Raw genomic sequence first — 21,425 nt, forward strand, 5'->3', positions numbered from 1 at the left:
AGTGATAATGATATAGGAAATAAAGACAGAAGGTAGGAATATAATTTAAAGAGGTGTGTGTTCAGGGGACACATTAACACAGAAAATACTGATAGGGACTGGCTCTCTGCTGAGAGCAGTAAGTTTTCTGCTGCTGAACTAAATGATGTTGTCTATGTGGATATCTTGGCTTTATTTCACATGCTGTTACAGGTAACACAGGAATGAGACAGGAATAAAGCTGCAATGGGAAAAGAGTGTTGATCCTTTGTATAACACCCTTCACTGTGCTTGCCTTCCTACAGAAATGTTCCTTAATACAAACCAACTTCTTTCATGTGGATGTTATATCAACATCAGTGTACCAATGTGCCAGTACTACTTGTTAGTGCAAAAGCAGAAAAATGTGCTTATAAGGTGCAAAATCAATTGTTGTTTAGTATGTTTTTTTTTAATACACAGATATTTACTTGCTTATCAGACAGGAATCTGAAAAATAATTTAAAATACTGAATATTCACTCATCCCTAAGAGCAGGTTTGGTATTTTAATGACCAATAACTTCCTAAGAGAAAGTGGAAATTCCTATCTGAATTCTTGGAAAATAAATACATGGGTTTACTTTGATTCTTCCAATATGTATTTGGTCTGTCTGAGATGGAGATAATTTTCCCCATGGCAGCCCTCATAGTGCTTTGCTTTGTACTGGTAGCTGAAAGGTGTTGATAACACACCAGTGTTTTGACTACTGTGAGCAGCACTTGCACAGCGTCAAGGCTGTCTCTCCAGCAATCCCTCTTCTCACCCAATAGGGAAGGGGATGGACAAGATCTTGGGAGGGGACACAGTCAGGACAGCTAACCCAAACTGATCAAAGGGATATTACAAGCCATATGACATCTGCTTAGCAATAAAATGTAAGAAAAAGGAGGAGGGGAGTGTGGGAGGCATTTGTTATGTTGATGTTTATCTTCTAGAGCAACTACTACAGGTACTGAAGACCTACTTCCTAGGAAGAGGTTGGATGTTGCCTGCTGATGAGAAAGAAAGAATAAATCCTTTGTTTTCCTTTGCTTCTGCAAACAATCTTTGTTTTTGCTTCTTTAAACTGCCTTTATCTTGACCCACAAGTTCTTTTTCATCTTATTTTCTCCTCACCTTTTCTTCTGAGGAGGAGTATGATAGTGCAGCTTTGAGGGTGCTTCATGGCTAACCAAGGTCACTCCACTCCACAATACAAACTTTTAAGCCAAAGATGGCACAGGGATATATTGATGGGTGGAAAAGTCAAATAAACTTGACACAAGTAGGGTTATACATCTTGCCAGCAAGAGCTTATAAAACCACCTTTCAGCAAACTATAGCAATTATTTTCATACTAATGGTGAGTGTGAAAGGCCCGTGTAAAATAAAAAAAATATTCTGAAACAAGATCTTTTTTTCTTCATCATGGCAGAGAAACAGAACGAGCATATGTCACCAAAACCAGAAAGCATCAATTTTAAATGTCTTATGGAGCACATATATATAAAACCCAGTCATTTAACCGCTCAAGAGAGATTAACAGGCAATTCTAAAGATTTAATACTATGGTAGATGTCTAAAATTGATCAGATAAGCATTTCCAAGAAATACTATTTTTTCTGCATCTGTTATAGGGAGAGTCTCAGGTATTGACATCTATGTTACAGATGTCTGAAGAGAGTATAAATGAAGCTTGTCCCCATATGTGGTGGTGACATAGATTTTCAATTTAGAAGGCAAAGCATAGTTCTGATTCTGCTTTACTCAGAAATCTCAGACTGTGTACCATCAATAAGTTTATTTTGCATGTAAAATATAAATTAAAAATGTATTTAGCAGAAGAAAAAAATCTATTGTTTTGTACAGTAAAATCTTATATTGGTACACTCTACAGAAAACATATACCTAGAATTATCCTTTAAGAGATGATATACTGCAGTAATGATTTGGTCAGGACTTATGTGAGAACAAACAATAATCCATGCATTAATATAAAGAACTTATGCAATCTACAGCATACAAAACTGTTCTACTGGCATCTTTTCATCCAAATTACAAACATTACAAAATATATATTCCTAATGAATATGTATCAATATCCATGTTAAACCCTAAGAAAATTATTTGACCTCTAAGCTTAAGGCTTTCTGCTATAGTATTTTGGAGACAGAAAATATTTTCTTAAGTGAGACATGCCTAGAAGCTTTATAGTAACATAATGTAAACTAGTAGAAGTCTCTCATGTTTCTTTAAAATAAAAGAGGAAGAAATTGCTTCTCATATGTTCTTCAACATTAACTGTAATGAGGTTGATTTAGAATTTCCAGTCTTTTTGTTTCAAATGCCAGATGCACAAATAACAGATTTTGCTACTGCTTGAATAATTAAGTAGCACAGTAACTACTTAAGTGATGGACAACCTTCACTTTAGAGGTACAATTTTAACTTTCTAGTAAAGATTCTGATTACTCAGTTATGCATATATATCTCTCAGATGACTGCAGAGTATCCTGGATAACCTAATATATAGATGGAGAGTATGAAGTGAGACAAACTCTTCTCTTAATAGCTTGTTTCACAATGATCATAAAATAAACCACAAAAAGCCTTGCTTTAGAGGTGAGCAGTTTTATCCAATAAAAATCCTGCTTTTTTCTGAGTTTTTTCTGGAAAGGCTGTGTGTTTTGTATGGGGCTCAGAAATCACTCCAGAATTTTTGCTCCTATTTCTCTATTACAAAAAAACAACAACAGCTAAGTAGACAAATTGGAAAAGGTAACTGTCCTTCAAAAAGTGGTATCATTAGGTAGCACTTCCAGAACAAGAGCAGACTAGTGTCTGACATGAGAAGAGTTAAAAAACAACCAACCAACAAACAAAAAACCAAACCCAAACATGTTAAACTTGTAATACTTGGATAATTATTGTATAGAACTGGTGAACTGTTATATGATATTGATTCTAGCAAATAATAATAATCTAAGGACCACTCCGTGCTCTGAGAATAAGTGTCACAGCTCACTTAGAATCCATATAACTAATGTGCTGTTGCCCCAAGCAGCAGAATGGCCTTGCTCTGTCTACTGGAATCATTCACTTGTTCAAGCTCCCTTCCAAGATATGCTTTTTCAGTGTTCAAAAGCACTAGCTTATAGGTGTCATGAGCATGTCAGAGACCTTCTCAAAAATTTAAAAGGAAGAAACATTCTTTGTAATTTCCTAAGTCTGTATTCAGGTCATGTTACTACCATAGGCATAACGTGAAGATGCTGATTTGAGTAGTTCAGTTTCTTGTAGACAGCAAAAAGAATTATTTTGTGCCTAGTTCTTTTCCCTTTTCTTTCTGTAAGTAAGGAACTTAACATTGTCATGCTCTCAATGGCTACAGTCTGTCCATTTCAAAGTATGGAAATAAGAACTTAAACTAGAAGAAGGAGTTTGAGTTACTTTTTTACAGGCCTTTGAAGAGGATCTATAGACACTATGCTGCCAAGAGGATCTGGTAAAAACTGCATACTTTTAAAAAGCAATTATCAAATGGTTAAACATCTGAGTCATCTTATATTATCCAACATGTAGTCATATTAATACTAATAGCCTAAAAAAGTGCTAATAAACTTTTCCTATATGTCTGCTGAGTATGTCCAATAGTCTCATTATAATAAATATTCTAATTAATTTTTTCTCCTGTTACCTGAAACAACGACAGTAATTTACATTTGATTAAACTTTTTCTCACAAGTAATGGATGCTGGGACACAATATTAAACCATACACTCCCATTCATAAATGCTATAAGGAGCTTGCTTGTAGGTATTCATTGCATAGAATAGATGCAAACATGGATTTTAGAAAAAGCACATGAGAAAGAATCAGAAAGAATTTTTTGTGCTGAAGTTACTTGCTTTGGGAAAGATTGAAGAACTATGTAAGAATCTTTGTTTATAAGCAGCTTTAAGGCACTCTTGAACCTTGACAGCACTTCTCTACTTCTAAATTTAAAAAAAGATACAATAAAATCCAGACACTGGGACTGAATTCAGGAACTGAACTTTGAATGATATATGCTACTTATGGGATTTAGGCTAGCAAAATACCAAACTCCAAGTATTCCCAAAACTGTTCACAGCAGCCTAGTCACAGTAGCTTAAAATGCTGTAGGAGTTTGGAGGTGTATTTGAAAGGTAGAGCAGGAAATTTCTCAGCTAGGACTGACAATTGAACTGAGTCTAGAGGAGGACAGTATTTTAACCCTGTCTGATGGTATGATGCTATCTCAGCAAGGTCAGGAGCATGTTCTGAAATGTGAAAAGGAAAAGTCAGCAAAGGCTGACTGAAGAAAATACAGTCCTGTGCCAGAGTTTTTGCTCCATACTAAGCAAATATTTTAGTAGACATTTTTTTTCTACAAGCAGCATTTTCACCAGTGGCATTCAATATTAATATTTTGAAAAAACATTCCTTAAAATTGAAAATATCAACAAGATTTTATCCTTGATTTCTCATGCTTACACAGAATACATACATCCAGAGGAAAAATTATTATTACCTATTATTTTTGTTAATATATAATATATTTTTTGTCTGAATTACATATTCATTTCTCTTCTTCCTTCCAAGACATTTGCTCACCTTTGTTAATAAATGATACACATTGATTAGATTTTCTTTGTATATACTAGAGAGAGTTCTTTCATCATGCACTTTCCTTAGGGCTATTGAAGGTATTATCCTGCAGGGTGTATTTGCTTCTTGTGATTTTAGTGAGCATTGATTTTTTTAGACATAAGCATAGCTAGAAATTTACTGCATATAAATTTTTCTTGAAGGTTAAAATTACATATAATTTTATCTTCTTTTATGTCTGTATTTTGGAACTACTTTTACAGCCAGTTTCAGTCTATAATTAACCTCATATTTTATCTGTAAATATAGTTCACATCTGAATTTCTATGATCAGTAAGTGGAAGCTGTGAGTCTGTTATAGGTGTAACCCAAGAGGATTCTGTTTTCATTATGTAATAATACATGCTTTTACCTCCTAATGTCTGTAGTTCAGTTCAAGTATTGACCAGTATCACTAAACATCAAAGTTTTGAGATTAAATCCATATAGAGACACATAGTAAAGGTTAGATTGTGATATTTCAGCTACAAGTTTTGCTTGAGAAAAAATGGGAATATAAAATTTTCCACTGTGTGTATACATTAAACAACAAAACAAAACAACATTGTTGTAAGTAATGAAGATTATGTCCAAATTGCAGTTTGTCAGAACACAGAATATACCATTTTTGCCTTCTTTCAACTTCCCATACCAGATTTCAAATCTGACTGAATGAGCTCATCTAGAGGCCTGAAAAAAGACTTCTGAGTTGCTTTATCAGTAAAGCAGAGGCAATGGTACCTATCCACTGAAGACACTTTACATAAGTTTTGAAAATATTCACATCTTGATTAACACCAGGTAGGATATTTGAAATATGAAAAGTCTAGGAAAAACACATTATTATTCATCTCATTGTACATGTGTCTATCAGTGAGAAAATTCTCACTGTGGTTGTGTATGTTCTCAAGTTCTACAACATTCAAAATAATTTTATTTTCATTAATACATTTTGTTATTGCTTTCTGAATTTATTTGTTATTTTATTTAACTTATGATGTCCCAAGGATTTATTTATGATGTTCTGTATCTGGTACAGTCCGGTGAATTGGAAGAGATTAATGAAGGAAAAGAGAGGGAGAGGGAGAAGGAAAGGGAAAAGGAAAGGGAAAGGAAAGATGTCAGTATTGTCGAAAAAAATCCAAAGTTATGATCTGTTTGTTTTTGTCTGTATGCATTGGCACATGCTTGCAGGCATGTGTATGTGTATATCAGTGCCAGTATATAACTGGTATGTAATCTTAATTACTTAATAATTCAGTTGCAGCAATGTCACTTGTACTTTATTATCCTTCATTTCATGTAGAGACGATAAATCAAGTCTTAGTTTTATTACTGCCATATTTTTTCTAATTTGAAGAAAACATGGCATTTACAGATTAATTATGTCAATATAGGACATGAAAAATAGTGTTTTCTTATAAATTACAATTGGGCATCACTCTCAGCAAGTCTGCTGATGATACAAAAGGGGATGGAGTGGCAGACACATCAGATAGGTGTGCTGACATTTAGAGAAACCTCTGTAAGCAGGAGAAACAGGCAGAAAGGAATTCCAAGAAGTTCAAGAAAAGGAAATGTCCTATGTGGAGGAATAATCCCATGTACCATTACAGGCTTAGGACCAACTGTCTGGAAAACAGATCTGTAGAGAAGGAACTAGTGGTCCTGGCTGTCCAAACTAAAGAAGTTGTCTTTGCAGTAAAGAAGGCCCACAGCATCCTGGGTTGCAGCCCTGGAGAGGCCACACCTGGAGTTCTGGGTAGAGTACTGTGTTCTCAAGTACAAGAGAGATACAGCTCCACTGTGAAGGGTCACTGAGATGATTAATGGCTTGGAGCATCTGTCATAGGAGGAGAGGCTGATTTGGAACAGCTCAGCATGTGGTTGAGAAGGTTTGAGAGATTCTTTCCAATGTGTACAAATACTTGATGGGAAGGAGTAGACAGCCAGACTCTTCTCAGTGGCATCCAGTGAAGGTACAAGAAACAACAAACATAAAGTGAAATATCAAATGAACATAAGAAAAAATGCCTTTATTATCATTATGGTTGAAAACTGGAAGAGGTTTCTCAGAGAGGCTGTGGAGTCTTGGTCCTTGAAGATATTTATATGCCAGCAGGAGACAGCCCTGAGCAAACTACTCTACGCTTTCCTTACTTAAGCAGGGGTTTGGACCAGGGGGTTTCTAGAGGTGTCTGCCATCATCAGATATTCTATGATTCTGTACAATAAACAATTCATCATATTCATGTATATACCTGTCAATGCTTTTAATAAGCAAAATAGAAAAGCCTTATCATAAGAAAGGTAATAGGGAATTGAAATAATCCTGAATATACTACAAATTTTTAACATTAGGAAGATTTCCCCCTAGCTCCATGAAATGTTCTGCTCTAAGTATATAATATGATTTTCCTTTACATCACATCTTGGACTGGATATTATTTAAAGCATAATGAAAAGTACTTTTTAAAGTAATTTATGGGGGTAGATGCTGCTGTACATATAGTGTCCTTTCCTTGAGCAGGCAGAAGTGACAATATAGATTTTATGCTTCTTGTAACAACTTAGTAAATGTTTTCGTGTTGTATTTATTTTCTTAGGATGCATTTTAGTTTCTGTGGACATTCATGATTATAGCTTTAACATTTTTGGTGTCAGTCATTCCAGGCTTCTTGACTTGTGGAAATTAAGAAACCTTCTTTCAGTGTAAGCAATAAATTTAGATATAGGGATGATTTGACATAATAGGTTAAGAGAAGTAAAAATTACATATCCTGTTGTCAGGGCCACCTACTTTACTTTGAAATTCAAACATAAAAGAGAACTGACTCTGCTGGAACTCCAAGAGATGCTTTCTACTGGGGGCTATTTGAAGATATTGAACAGGAAAATCTTTGGGTATATATTTATCTGTCAGTGTTTCCTTTGTTCTGATCAGCACTCAGCATCCCTTCTGGCTTAAGGGTTTTGAAAGTCATGTATAATACCATGATATAATTCCTATTGCTTTTGCCAGAATAGAGATATCTTTATAAGTTGTCAGACAAAACCCAGCAGCACACTACTATGACGCTGACTTGCTATAACCAGTGCTTCTTGTTTTTCAAAGATAGAAAATCCAGAATCATATATAGATGGAAGCTATTGTGTTTTCTACCCAAGAGCCCCAGCAGGACTACTGAAGTTAAGGTCTGGCAGTGAGGATGAGGGAAGGGGTGTTAGATACATTCAGGAATAATTCTACTGCTTAATTTCAAATCTTTAACTCAGAGATATAATCTGGCATTCAGCAGAGTGAATTGAAGAAAAGAGGTACCCAAAGATGATACTGAAGTTTTTTGTAGGCTCTATGGCATAACCTCAGAAGAGCCCAGGGCAACAAAATTAACGTACATATTTCTAGTAAAGCCTATAATTAGTATGATATCCCCGGAAGTACAGTCTTTAATCTCCCAAAATGACATCTTGGGGTAATTGGTTCGTTTATCTTTTTTAATATGAAAATAATATTTGGGCTTTAAAAGATCAAAACAGTTTATTTTTGTGAATCTTTTTCAACACATTTTGAAAGCTGCACATTTTGTCAGCTGCATAATTCAGAACTGGTCCACTATGTAGCTCTGTAGCTATTTTAGTTCATAACTGCCATTTAGCTCTTTAGGTATCTTGACATTACTCATAATTTTTAAAGCTTCTTTGTTTGCTTTCATTTAAATTTATTCTGTTCAAATTATTCAGGTAGCTTAACATTTCTCTGTGCTCCATCTGCATTTGCTTGACTACTGCTAGCAGAAGAAGTTTGATTAAGGACATGTTCACAAAGAGTACAGCTTTAGGCAAGCTAACTATTTCCTCCTGTCAAATGACATTTCTCACAGTTAATATGTTTAATATTGGAGGTGGTGTTTATCAAAGCAAATGGGTTCTAAACTAGCTCTAAAAGTCCAATTCTACATCCTTGAGCTTATGGTAAAATTGCACCTGTGGGGGGAAAAAAAAAAGTTAACTCAGTGCTGAATACTTCAAGAATTTCCATAGTGTGCCTAAAGTCCATAAACACTGTTTACATGTTCTCTGTTTTCACAGTTGTTTAGCACTAAAGAGGTTATCTACTCAGCCCAGTCACTGTACTTTCTCCTGATTATATGTGATGGGCTTTCTTTGTTGCAGATCCAACAGGCAGACACATAACTGAGTGAAGCTGGTACGGTCAAAACAAGTCAGGTTATCCTCAGCTATTTAAATAATAGAATCTTACTAAGTGAACTCATTTAGACTAAGAGAGGCTTGCAAATCACTGCAGGAGCAAATGAACAGACAGAGCACAGTAATCTCCAGGAGGGCCAAAGTAACTGAAACCCTGCTTCCTGACAACCGTCACTTGACCAATATTTTCATGTAAGCAGGATACTGCCCACTTCATCCAAGGTGATGTGTAGGGCACACTACTGCCATGTTAGATCTGATTCTGTCAAATCACACTGCCATTGGTGGAGCCAAGGGGCAACACAACTTTTTACTCACATCCAAAAGAGCATTTATGTGATAGGTTTTTACTGTCAGATGTTCTGCACACTAAGTCTCCCTTGGTGTTCTGCTGGAGCCATGATAGCACTTATGATCTTCTATTTGCTACTGGTGATCAGGTGAGCCACTATATGGGAGTGTTACTGCTCATCTTTCTTACTGCCTCAATAAAGCTTGGCTTATAATGTGTTGTCAGACTCCGTTACTGTTTGGAGCACGCTAATAACAACTGAGATGAGACACTCCCTCTACAGCAATGGTTACAAACATAGAAGGGTATGTGAACACACCACTAGACAGAATTAAGTTTATATAAGTTTAACTGTTTCAGTCATTTGTGGTGTTTTGTCTCTAATCTCCAGTGCTACTTCCTGACTCATATGTCCCGTCAAGTTGTTGATACGTTTTAATTATATATACTGAACTTAAAGATTTCCTTTCCAATATTTGCCAGTTTCTTTATGTTTTCCACTGGGATGAAGTGTTACATATTTCCATACCTCTACTTTCCTGTTCCTTTGAAGGCTTGTGGAAAGAGAAGGTAGCATCTCCGAGCAGTGGTGAATATTGTATAACCTGTATTGAACTCAGGGAAATGATCAGGTTTGCTCTACAAGTGTTTTTGTTGGGTTTTTAGTAATGTTTCATTTTGCTACTGAATTATTAAATTTAGAAAATACATTAGAGATTTAATAAGGCAGCACAGAATACCCACAAGGATCTTTACCATCAGTGTAAACTCCATAGGATAGATGTAAAGCATTAAGGAGTTTATTATTTAGTGGAGGGTTTATATTTCTTTTTCAGTTCAAGACTCAGTTTGTGTATCTTGGCAAGCTTGTTACAGTACAATGAGACCTATATTTTTTGAAATAATATGGTTTTAGCACTTTTAGCATGCAGTGGTGTGTAGAGAAAAATATATTTTAAGCTCTCTTCAAAAAGCGATTGAAGTCTAGGAGAAAAATGGCAATGTTGGAAACTCTGGGATGGATAATAAAATTCTGTACTCAAAGACTATGATATTCAGGCTCTTCTGCTTGAAATGTCAGTACTGGCAGTCTGTGTCTAGCACCAGACTGATATAAATGGCCAGTGAAACAGGACTTTGATGGGAGGGAAATGAGATGCAATATTAAATCAACAAAAAACCAAATCAATAAATAATGCATTATCTAAAGCCACTACAGTTTAATCAGAAAGTGTTTATCACAGAAATGGTGAGTTCAGTTTTAGTAACATTCTAGACAATTTCTGATTTTACTTGCAATGAAATAATATGATTATATGCCAAGAAGAAGTAAATTATGGCACAATCTGATAACGTTATTAAAATAAAAGAAGATGAAAAATGTTCTGACTTAGTAAACAACCTGTTAATTCAAGTTACTGTTTTATGATGAATAGATACCTAGGAAAACACTCTTTCTAATTTAGCTCAAATTCAGTTAATCTTTATTTTTTTTCCTTCTATAAATGTTTTCTGTTCTTTTGTTGTGGGTTGGGTTGTTGTTGTTGGGTTTTTTTGGTTGTTTTTTTTTTTGGGGGGGAGGTTGCTTTCCTTTTTTTCTTCTTTTTGAGGACTTTGAGTATCAAGAGGTAAACCTCAGCTTGTGAGTCGTAAGCTAAATATGAATGAAAGGCATCTAAGAAACAATACGTTATGATCTATTGCATTGTTATATATGTATGAAAATATTCAAAGGCTGGCAAACCTGATATGTCTGTACACTACATAAATCCAAGTTAATGAGAAAATGTATAAAATCTATATGTCAGATATTAGTCTTTGTCTGATGATTGTTCTCCCTATAAAAACAATGTGTCATCTACAAGTAATTAATTATTATAATGGGGAGTGGACTTTTTTTTTTCCACTTCAGACTCAGAGTTTCTCAGTGATATAAATACCTAAGCCTAAAAAATGGTATTGAATTCCTAATTTGTGAAAGCACAAAGTCTTCTATTCTGATGTAAATAAAGTAGTTTTGATTTAAAGTTATAAATTTCATGTATGAATTAGGTTGATGTGATTAAATTAGCACTGATATATTAAAAGCAGAAATTAGTACCTTCATCTAAAATTATATGTGTCACAAAAACACTGTGACTCTCATTTCCCTATGGAAACTGCTTAGTAAACACAAACCCTTGACCTGATAGAAATTAGTGCTAATGCTCCTAGGAGCAGGATAAAATTACAGTAGCTGACAGCTCTTTAACCTCATGATTTATTTGTTGTTTTTTTTAAGGCTTGCCCACAGACTGAGCCATTACATTGAAAAAAAAACCTTCTCCAATTTGTTTGTTTTTCTTCTGCATATATTAAAATGAAGGTGAGAGTATGAATGCATATTGTATTTTCATTGTCAATCAGATGTGTCTGATTTTTAAAAAACATTCTTTTCAAGCCTTTAGCTCTATAGAGCAATGTTAATATTGACCAAATTTCTGCAGAAGTGTGGTCTGTAAGGTAGAGAGATCTATACATTAAATCCTGCTGGAAATCTCTCCTCCAAATTAAATATACGTGCAGACATGCTGTTAAGACCAAACTACTTGCTATTTACATTGTAAATAGTTACAATGCTATTTTAGGCCAAATTATGTAGCTCTACACAGGGTATCTCTTGAACACAAAACTCTGAACATCTGTCTCCTAGGGTGGATTCAACAGTCATGTTAAACATACATTGGAAGTAGTTTACTGGTTTCAGGCATGAATAATAGTAGTGATCAGTAGTCAATAATATTTTATGAGGAATATAGAAGTAGAATTTTATTTCTGTAAAGAAACTCAGTTCTTCCACATAATCTAGACAATTATGAAAGCTGGATGTAAACTATTCATTAAATCAGAAAAAGCTATAAATACAGAATAATTATATCACTCTTGAAGAAGTTCTCAGTTCTTTTACCACAGATACAAGCACAGAATCATAGAATGGTTAAGGTTGGAAGGGACCTTAAAGATCACCAGGTTTCAACCTCCCTGCCATAAGCAGGGACACCTCACGCTAGATCAGGTTTAACAAAGCCTCTTCCAAGCTGGCCTTGAACACCTCCAGGGAGAGGCCATTGACAACCTCCCTAGGCAACCTATTCCAGCACCTAGCTACCCTCATGGTGAAGAATTTCTTCTGATTTTTAACCTGTCTCCCCTCCTTCAGTTTAAAACCATTATGCCTTGCCCTATCACTTCCCACTCTGGTGAAAAGTCCTTCCCCAGCTAGAACCATAGAAAACTAGGTTAGAGAGGACCTCAAGGATCATCTGGTCCAGTCTTTCTAGGCAATAACATGGTTCAGATGAGATGGCCCGACACCCTGTCAAGTCGAGTCTTAAAACTAAAAACTAAAATTATGAGACACAGTGCCAAAGCCTTACTGAAATTAAAAGAAGAAACTTCTATGAGTCTTCATCAAGCCATTTACCTAGCCAGATATTGCATTCTAAAAGGTAACCAGGTTGGTCCAGCATGATTTTACCTTTGGAAATCCATACTAACTATTCCAAATCATCTTCTTGCCTTTCATATCTCAGAAATGTTTCCCAGGATTAATTTTACCATCACATTCCTAGGCATCGAGGTGAAGCTGGTCATTGTGGAGTTCCTTGGTTCCTACTTGTTGCCCTTCTTGAAGATCAGAATGACATTTTCTCATTTCCAGGTCTCAGGAGCCTCCCCTGCTCACCATGACCTCTCAAAGACAATGAAAACTGGTGTCACAATTTCATCAGCCAGCTTCCTCAGCACCTCTGAATGTCTTTTCTGTTAGGTTCCATGGAATTGTGCATATCCAGTTTATTTATTTGTCCCCTAATCTGAACTTCCTCCATTGAGGGTAAGTCTTCCTTGCTCACAAGTTTTCTGATTTCAAGACCTGAGATTCCTGAAGTTAATCTTAGCTCTAAGGAGTGGCACAGAGAAAATATTGAGTATCTTGGTCTTTTCTGTCACCTTTGTCACAAGCTCCCCTAGCCCATTCAGCAGCTACCCTGCATTATTACCAGTCTTCCTTTTGCTGCAGAAGCATCTGAAGAAGCCTTTGTTGTTGCCCTTCATGTCTCTCACAACTTTAGCTCCAGATGGACTTTGGGTCACCTTACCCCATCCCACTATGCTTGGACAATGTTAGTATTTTCCTCCTGGGTCATCTGTCCTTTTTTCTATAACTTGCATGCTTTATTTTTTTTATGTTGGAGTATTAGTCAAGAGCTTTCTGGTCAACCACAGAAGCCTTCTGCCTCCTTTGCTTGACTTCCAGCTCATCCAGATGGACTGTTTTTGGAGTCTGACAAAAGTGATCCTTGAAAAGCAGCTGTCCTGGACCTCTCCTCACCAGGTATATGACCCATGGGATCCTTGTTATCATTGCGTAGTGCACCCCTTTCTAGGATTTTAGTCAGCTAAATTAAAGAGTTTAGTTGGCTGAGTAAAAGGTCAGCTCCTTTGTTGGTAAGTGCCACTGTGAAGAAAGCAAGATCATGCCTTTCTGTTCCCTTGGGAACTTTCTTTGAGAGGAGGCTGTAGTGCTCACTCCTGCCAATGCTACACCACAGCTATGCAGCCACTGTGCAGCAGCTGTATCTTTGCTCATACTTCCCCAAACTTGACCCTGACTAGAACCAGCTGTCTTGACTTCCTGGCTTGACCTCAGATCTGCCTCTTCACTACAACATGGCTTGCTGATCACTATGTTATGTCTGACCCTGACCACTGTTCCTGGCTTTATTCCTCACCCTGACTTGCCATTCCACATCCTGGGGCCTCATTGATGAGGTCACTGCTTGTACCTGTCTTTTTATTGCACATTGCTCCTAACTCACCTTTGCTTCTGTAGGAGCTGACCCTTGCTGCTCCCTAACAGTTCTAAGCAAGTTTCTGAATTGGAGAAAAAATGCTCTCTTGAAGTGCAGGGCTGTGATCTTGCTTTTTGCCCTGCTCCCTTCTCTCACGATGCTGTATTGCACCATCTCATGGTCACTGCAGCCAAGGTGGCCCCTGGCCTACGATCACAGGCATTCACTTCAAGATTCAAAATGTGCAAACACCTAGAGGTGAATCAATATACTTTCCTTCCCTCCTTTAGTAGGAAAAAAAAAGTATTTTATAAAATAATTAAAGGAGGGTTGTATTCTTTTCAATTCTGACCTCTTCTCATGCTAAAGAACACTTCAATTTACAAGTAGTGCTTCAGGTATAGAGAAAGCTGAATTACATTCCAAGATCCTTCAGTGTATAAATAGCATAGATAAATGTGACCAGTTATTTATTTTCATGGATTAGATAGCATGACAGCATGCAAAATGTGATGTAATTGCAATATTCCTTTCTAAAGCAAAAAATTATCATACTTTATATTTTAACTAGTAACTATGTAGAATATATGTGCATTTACAAAGGTATATATGTTGTTTAATTCCTTTGAAAAATGTAAAGCCATGTTAAAATAATGTTTTCTGTATTACCTTCCTTTTTTTAAAGGTACACTAACAGTCTGTTTGTTTCCTTAAGCAATGGCTGCTCAAAATGCACAAGAAATTAAAAAAGCATATAAGAATTCTAGATGGTTTAAAATTATTGAGCATGATACTAAAATATCCTAATGACTTTTTTCAGCTGCATGTTATTCAAGAATACTTTAATTGGCTTTTCAACACTGTGAGAACAACACAATAACTCTCTCAGATTAACCTATTCTTTCACTCTTTGGTAAATGAGGAATATAAATTATTTTTTACTTTATTGCAGATTTCATCTTTAAATTCAGAAGTAGTCAGCTATTAGTGCATTGCTCAGATATGCTTTGGCAGAACTATTTACTTAACTCTGATTATACTCCTTTTTGCCTTTTTCTTCTAGATGCACACCAAAGACAAGAAGGCAGTTAGCTCTAAAACAGATAAATTATCTGAGATCCTAGAACTTTTCTTTCTCTTCTCTTTTGAAGAGCCATTGTAAGTACTCTAATGCATGTCATATGGGTCAGAGTTTCATATGTGTTTCATCACGTAACCTGTTTCTCCCCTCACATTGCTATTCATCTAGTCACATTACAACTGCATGTTCTGTTTCCTGAAGGGTGTCTGCGAAAATTGCATGTCATGATGCCTTGAACACCTATAGAGGCATATGATAGACTCTCATTCAGTTACATAATAGAACAAGGGTTTGAGTGAAATACATTCTTTCCTTGTAATACATGTGACTTTCATCGACAGAGTTTGTGCCCACAGACTTTGCACAGCGTTGATGAAAGTTTGCTTCCAAAATCTGTGTTTTACTTGGAATTGAAGATCTTGTAGAAAATGAAAATTCAAAGCACCTCCAACTATCACAAATTTCATGACACTGGGAAGGTCTGACACGACGGCTGTAAAATAATTTCTGAGAAGAGAGAGCTGAAAAATCAGTATCTAACAGAAAATCAGAAAACAGAGAGGTTAAAATATGAAATTAGGAACAAAATTAGTTATGTTAAATATAATAACAAGAAATGTACAAAAAAGTGTATTTATAAGAGTACTGAAAAATCTGATTAATAGATAAAGTGTTCTGGTTTGGTTTGGTGGGTTTTTTTGGTAGAGGGGGGAAGGGTCACAGGAGTGGCTCAGGTAAGAAGCTCCCCCTGCTTCCAAAACCCAGCCAAAGAGCCATTAGAAGGACAATAGGTACGCCTCAGCGATTAACATACGAAAGAATCAACATAACACCTGAGCAGAGAAGTACTTGGGGGAGGAGAGCAGTGCTGGTGGTTGGTGAGGAAGAAGGGGAAGAAGGTGCCCTGCAATCCATGGCGAGATGGCAGCCGTCTCCCCGCACTCATGGAGGAACGTGGTGGAACATTCCCTGGGGGCGCCAGGAGGGGTGAACTTGGCCAGTGGACTTGGATTTTGTGGCCAGTGGATTTGCTGCCAGTGGACTCTGATTACGCAGCTTTGGAAGACCCCGGAGCCAGGGGAGTTGGCTGTTCCCGAAGTACCCATGACTCTGTGAGAAGCCCAGGCTGGAGCAGCTTATTCCTGACCTCTTGGGAAGGACTCATGAAGGAGAGGTTAGTGGAGGACTGTCTCCCATGGGAGGGATCCTATGGGGAAGCAGGGAAGGACTGTAAGGAATCCTTCTTCCTGAGGAGGAAGGAGCAGCAAGAACCGCCAGCCTGTGAACTGACTCTAAACCCCATCCCCTGTCCCTCTGTGCCACTGGGGGGAAGGAAGGAGAGAACCAGGAACAAAGTGATTTGGGCCCAGGGAGGAAGGGATGAGTGGGGGTAACATATGCAAGCCCTGCTCTTTGTGTTGTCTGTGTCCTGTGTGTGTTTGTTTAGTGTGAAATTAAATTATTATTTCTTCCCCAAGTTGAGTCTGTTTTGCCCTGGCCCTTAATCAGTGAAGAACCCTCCTTGTCCTTTCTCTCGACCCATGAGATTTGTCCTCCTCATCACAGTATGTGTGTGTGTGTGAGGGGGAGTTGAGTGAGCGGTCGTGGGGCTGTTCCTTTGTTGTTGTCTTGGGCCCATACCACAAGATAAAGGAATGTGAATATCTATCCTTAAATTATTAAATCAGCATGATAGGGATATCATATACTCGGCCAGAAGAGGAGTGACTAGTTTAAGAAATTAACTAATGTAATAATACTAAGAATTCCTTCCAATTCCTTGAGACCCAAAAGCCTGTCAGACATTTTGTAGATCCAGCTGTTGACCGGGGTAAAGAGCTAATACTCAGGTGTGTCACTAACTTTGTGGAGAAGTCAAATGAGTTCTTTGCTTTGGTGTCCACTGTCAAATAAATAGCTTAATAAAACTTTTTGAGCAGGAGTTGACAGATTGAAGTTAATAATTGAAGAGATGATGGTATAAAAAAGATAAAATGGATGCTATCAAACTCCCAGAACTGCATACACTACACATTTTCTTTTTTTTTTTTTTTAAAGCTCAGAGTTAAAATAGTTGGATAGCTATGTGTAGCCTTCTACTTTAAACTTTTCCAACCTGAAGACTGTAGAGTAGCAATTATGTTCTGTCTTTAGAAAGAGTTAGGGAGATTTAGGAAACCCTAATTCTGTAGTCTAGGCATCAGTGTCAGGAAGATTAGAAGCAATTTTAAAAAGAAGATAAGAATAGAATGAATGAACAAGTCAATGAACACAGAATACCTTTTTCAAACAGTACCTGCAAGGATGTTATCCTTTCAAAATGTTATTTCTTAATGAACAGAACTATGCTATAACTTTTTATTTCAACATCCAGACCTGAATCTTAAGTTTCAATTCTAAATTATGAGCTGCAGGAAACAGGTAGAATTCTTTCATTATTTGAGAATATATTCTTTCTCACTTATTATATTCTTTATTCATTAGATCATTAGTTGTAGTGTCATAGGAATCTTCAGAACCTTCAGAAACCTTATAGTTTCTAGTTCTGAGTCTTCGTTTTCCTTTTTCCTTCAGTGTTAGACTTTGAACTTCAAAATAGCAGAAAGAAGCTATCAGTGACAATTCAATTAAACAAAAGATAAATAAATACTCTCTCTGAGCCAAATCACATCAGCATTCAATAGTCTGTCTCCCATAGCTCTCCTGTTGTCATTCAGAAACAGTACTTCCTGCAATACATTATGGCAGGACCATGCTCACCATTCACTTAAGACAAGTCTGTTGTTTTTTACAGGTAATCCTCCTTCATCTTCTGTAACTGCCCCCTGCTCTCTTCTTCCATAATGGAATTCCAGGTGAAACAGAAAAAGTACTATTTTAAGTTAGTAAAACAGAGATGTATGATTGCAGTGAAATGTCTACAGAGCATTAGAAAAAAAATCTCTACAGAGGACTGATAATAGAGAGCTGATTTACATTTTTTCTAACTAGGACAGATTCACATCCATCTGCCTACATACGTGCATTTTCAAATATATCATAAACTGAAAAGTGCTTCACAGGGTGATGCAGAATTTACCCACAGGAATTATATTAATAATGTTTATTAACAAAATAGACAAATGGAGGTGTGAACATTGTGAGTTTTGATGTCCAAAATGCATACAAACTGCATTGCACATAATATACACATCAATACACAGTATATTACTGTTTGAAAGATGTGTTATTAAAAAGGCGCACTGATATCATTTCTTCAAGAACTGGAGAAATTTGGCCAGAACTGTTAACCAAACAAAAGATTTAAAAGCTGCATTCTTCACACCTCGGAGAGAACACATAAAACTGATCAATGACTATTACACACAATTGCAAAGTGATGATTTTGTAACATGAAAAAAAACCACAACAAAATTATCTATGGGTTTAACATCTGTAAAAATATGATTGTGTATTGAATGAGCACCTAAAGCAGAGTAAGGGTAATATACGTTGAAATCTCAAATGTTTATCTTTTACCAGCTTTAATTCAGTAAGGACTTTCTGCTAATGACAATGCTAAAATATTTGTGATTAATTAAGCTAGTGAATATTGATGAATATGACCTAAAAAGCAGCCTGTTAGGAATATACCTATGAGTTCACTTTGGGGCACCCCTGGATAGAGAGTGTATGAATAACCCAGAAAAGTTTTAGGAAATGTCACAAGAATGTTTGAGGGTGGGACATATGTCCCATGAAAAGAGACTGAGTGTTTGGGCTTGTTAGCCTGGAGAAAAGACTGCTTCAGGGAGATGTAATGACACCCATCCAAAACATGTAGCTAAGATTGGGTTATCAAAAAGGAGGAGCCAGGCTCTTCACAGTGATGCAATGCTGAAGAACTAGGTCCACCTGCAGGTTAGATACAAGGAAAAACTTTTTTACATTTAAGAGAGTAAAGCAGTGAAACAGGTTCCTGGGAGACAATATAAAGTCTCTATCCTTAAAAACTTTCAAAGCTAAACTGGATGGAGCCCAGAGTTGAGCCTGCTAGGAGCAGTAGGTTGGATTAGAGGTCTTCTCAGCTTAATTGTTCTATGATTCTAGGATATTTCCTTGTTTATGCCTGAAATGTAGATATCATGCCAAACCATTGAAATCTTAAACACAATTGTTATTAAAGAATAATTACTTTCTCTGATAGGTATGCACAAAATTTTTTTACAGATATCAAAAGAGAAGAAAGAATTTTAACTTTATTATTTGATTTAATCGTAGAACATTCTTATACTAATTAGCACACTTGATCAGAATTATTTGTAAGTAGTTCTTGGTGCTTGAATGATAAAAGTGTGTTATACTTGAGTTTTTCTCTTTATGAGTTTAACTCAGCAGGGCAAAATGCAGATTAGATTAAGGTTATGATCCTAAGGACAATCACAAAATTAATCAAGAAGCACACAGTAGGGCAGATGGAAATGGTGAACGGTCAGAATAACAGCAGAGGAAAAAACAGTTTTCTCTTAGAGAAATGAATTATTTAATTTCTGAGAAACTGAAGATTCCTACAGAGGGATAAAGAGTGATAACTAAAGCACTAAATGGTTTTGATATTGGTTTGTTTCTTGTTGTTGTTTTGTGTGGGGTTTTTTTTTTGGGGGGGGTTGGTTTTGTTTTTGTTTTAAAGAAAGAACTACAGTGCTAGAATTGGTTTTCGTTTTTTGTCGATATTAGCTGTGACATCTTGAAATCGGGGCCATCATCCCTATTATTGTCACCTGCAGAATAGCAGTGGCAAAACTGACTGAAATCTATTATAGTATAGCAACTGGAGCAAGGGGATTATCAGCTGTCCTGGTTTGAGCAAGGATGAAGCCACTTTTCCTATTACTGATTTTTTTTTCCTTCAGTAAGCTTTCTTTTAACTAGTAGCAAAGTGTTCCAGCTAGGAATGATAGCAAATGCTAGAATGTACTCTATTGCTGGGACTCCAAGGTCATGTCTTTGCCCTACCGGCTCAGGCACTACCAGGAGATCTATGACCCCCCCGTAGGAGGCTGAATTAGACAGACAGCAAAATTGGCCAGAGATATTCCATTCCATATATCTATGTAAGCTCAGAGGAAGGTCGGAGATCACAGAAGACAACTTCCTTCCTGCTTCTTTTTCCCTTCCGTCCATGGCTGGCATCCACGGAGGACTCCGTCCATTCATCGCTGTTGACCCCCAGGCTCGAGCTCTTCTGACCCTCATCTACTTCTGGCAGTTCCCTACAAGACGACAGAAGCCATCAGTGAAAAGAGCAAATTGTTTCTCAGTCTCTGGTAGATGATCATATGGTGGAGCTTCTTGAGCACATCTCACCACTTTTTGTGGTGGCATTCAAAGTGTGTGCCTTCTGGCCAGTTTGTAATTGCTTCTACAATACCTGGATGATTAGGTCTTCCTACTCAAGCGCACTGGGTGATTAAAGCAGTCCATTTACTCCAAGTCACATCAGTGGCATGATGGATAGGAGAAAGGTTACTCTGGAACATGAAGCTCAGCACTGGTAATCTGGGTGCCAGGAGGAGCTGCGCTTCAGTGCTGATCCCTTCCGAAGTGGCTCTTACTCCTTCATATGCTGCAAGTATCTCCTTCTCTGTTGTCGTGTAGTTGGCCTTGGAACTTCTGTAGCTCTGGCTCCCAAATCCCAAGGACCGACCTCGAGTCTCCCCTGGTGCTTTCTGCCAGAGGCTCTAGTTAGGACCATTGTGCCTGGCTAGCTCAGTTGGTAGAGCTATGAGACTCTCAATCTCAGGGTTGTGGGTTGGAGCCCCATGTTAGGCGCCAATAAATTGTTGTCACAGTTTGACTCAGGATTGACAACAATGCTCTCAATATCCTCCCACCCAGATTTAAAAATCTATAGAACTTGGTGAATATACATGCACCACAAGATCAAAGATAAACTTATTTCTCTAATTTCCAACATAAGAGACGAGAAAATAAGGCTTTCACTGTGTATGATGGGATAAACAGAGCTAGCCACTATAAATGATGCTTCATAAAGCAGTTAGCAGGTTCTTTAAAAAATAAATAAATGAATAAAAATCTTACTGTAAGATACCTAATTGTAACAAGAGAAAACAAAGCCATTTGCCTCAAAGACACTTTTTGCATTTGACTCATGCTATGAAAAAAGATGTCCTTTGTGAACTAAAAAAGTGAGGCTGTTAACTGCTAATTTCAAGCCTTGAAGATACTATGATTTAATGAAGAAATACAGCTTTGAATGTGAGAGTTACCAGTATGATTCCAGTGTAAATTTCTACTTTTGTTTACCATTATCATAGAATTATAGAACTGTTTAGCTTGG

General features: G+C 36.9%; 1 non-coding gene across 1 annotated transcript; it reads left to right on the plus strand.

The window, feature by feature from the left end:
• Positions 1 to 20,822: 20,822 nt before the first annotated feature.
• On the plus strand, positions 20,823 to 20,896 carry TRNAE-CUC (transfer RNA glutamic acid (anticodon CUC)). Its single transcript has one exon. It is a non-coding gene; the product is annotated as a tRNA-Glu (tRNA).
• Positions 20,897 to 21,425: the final 529 nt, after the last annotated feature.

Source organism: Apus apus, chromosome 1, assembly GCF_020740795.1.
Source record: "Apus apus isolate bApuApu2 chromosome 1, bApuApu2.pri.cur, whole genome shotgun sequence".
Lineage (NCBI taxonomy): Eukaryota > Metazoa > Chordata > Aves > Apodiformes > Apodidae > Apus > Apus apus.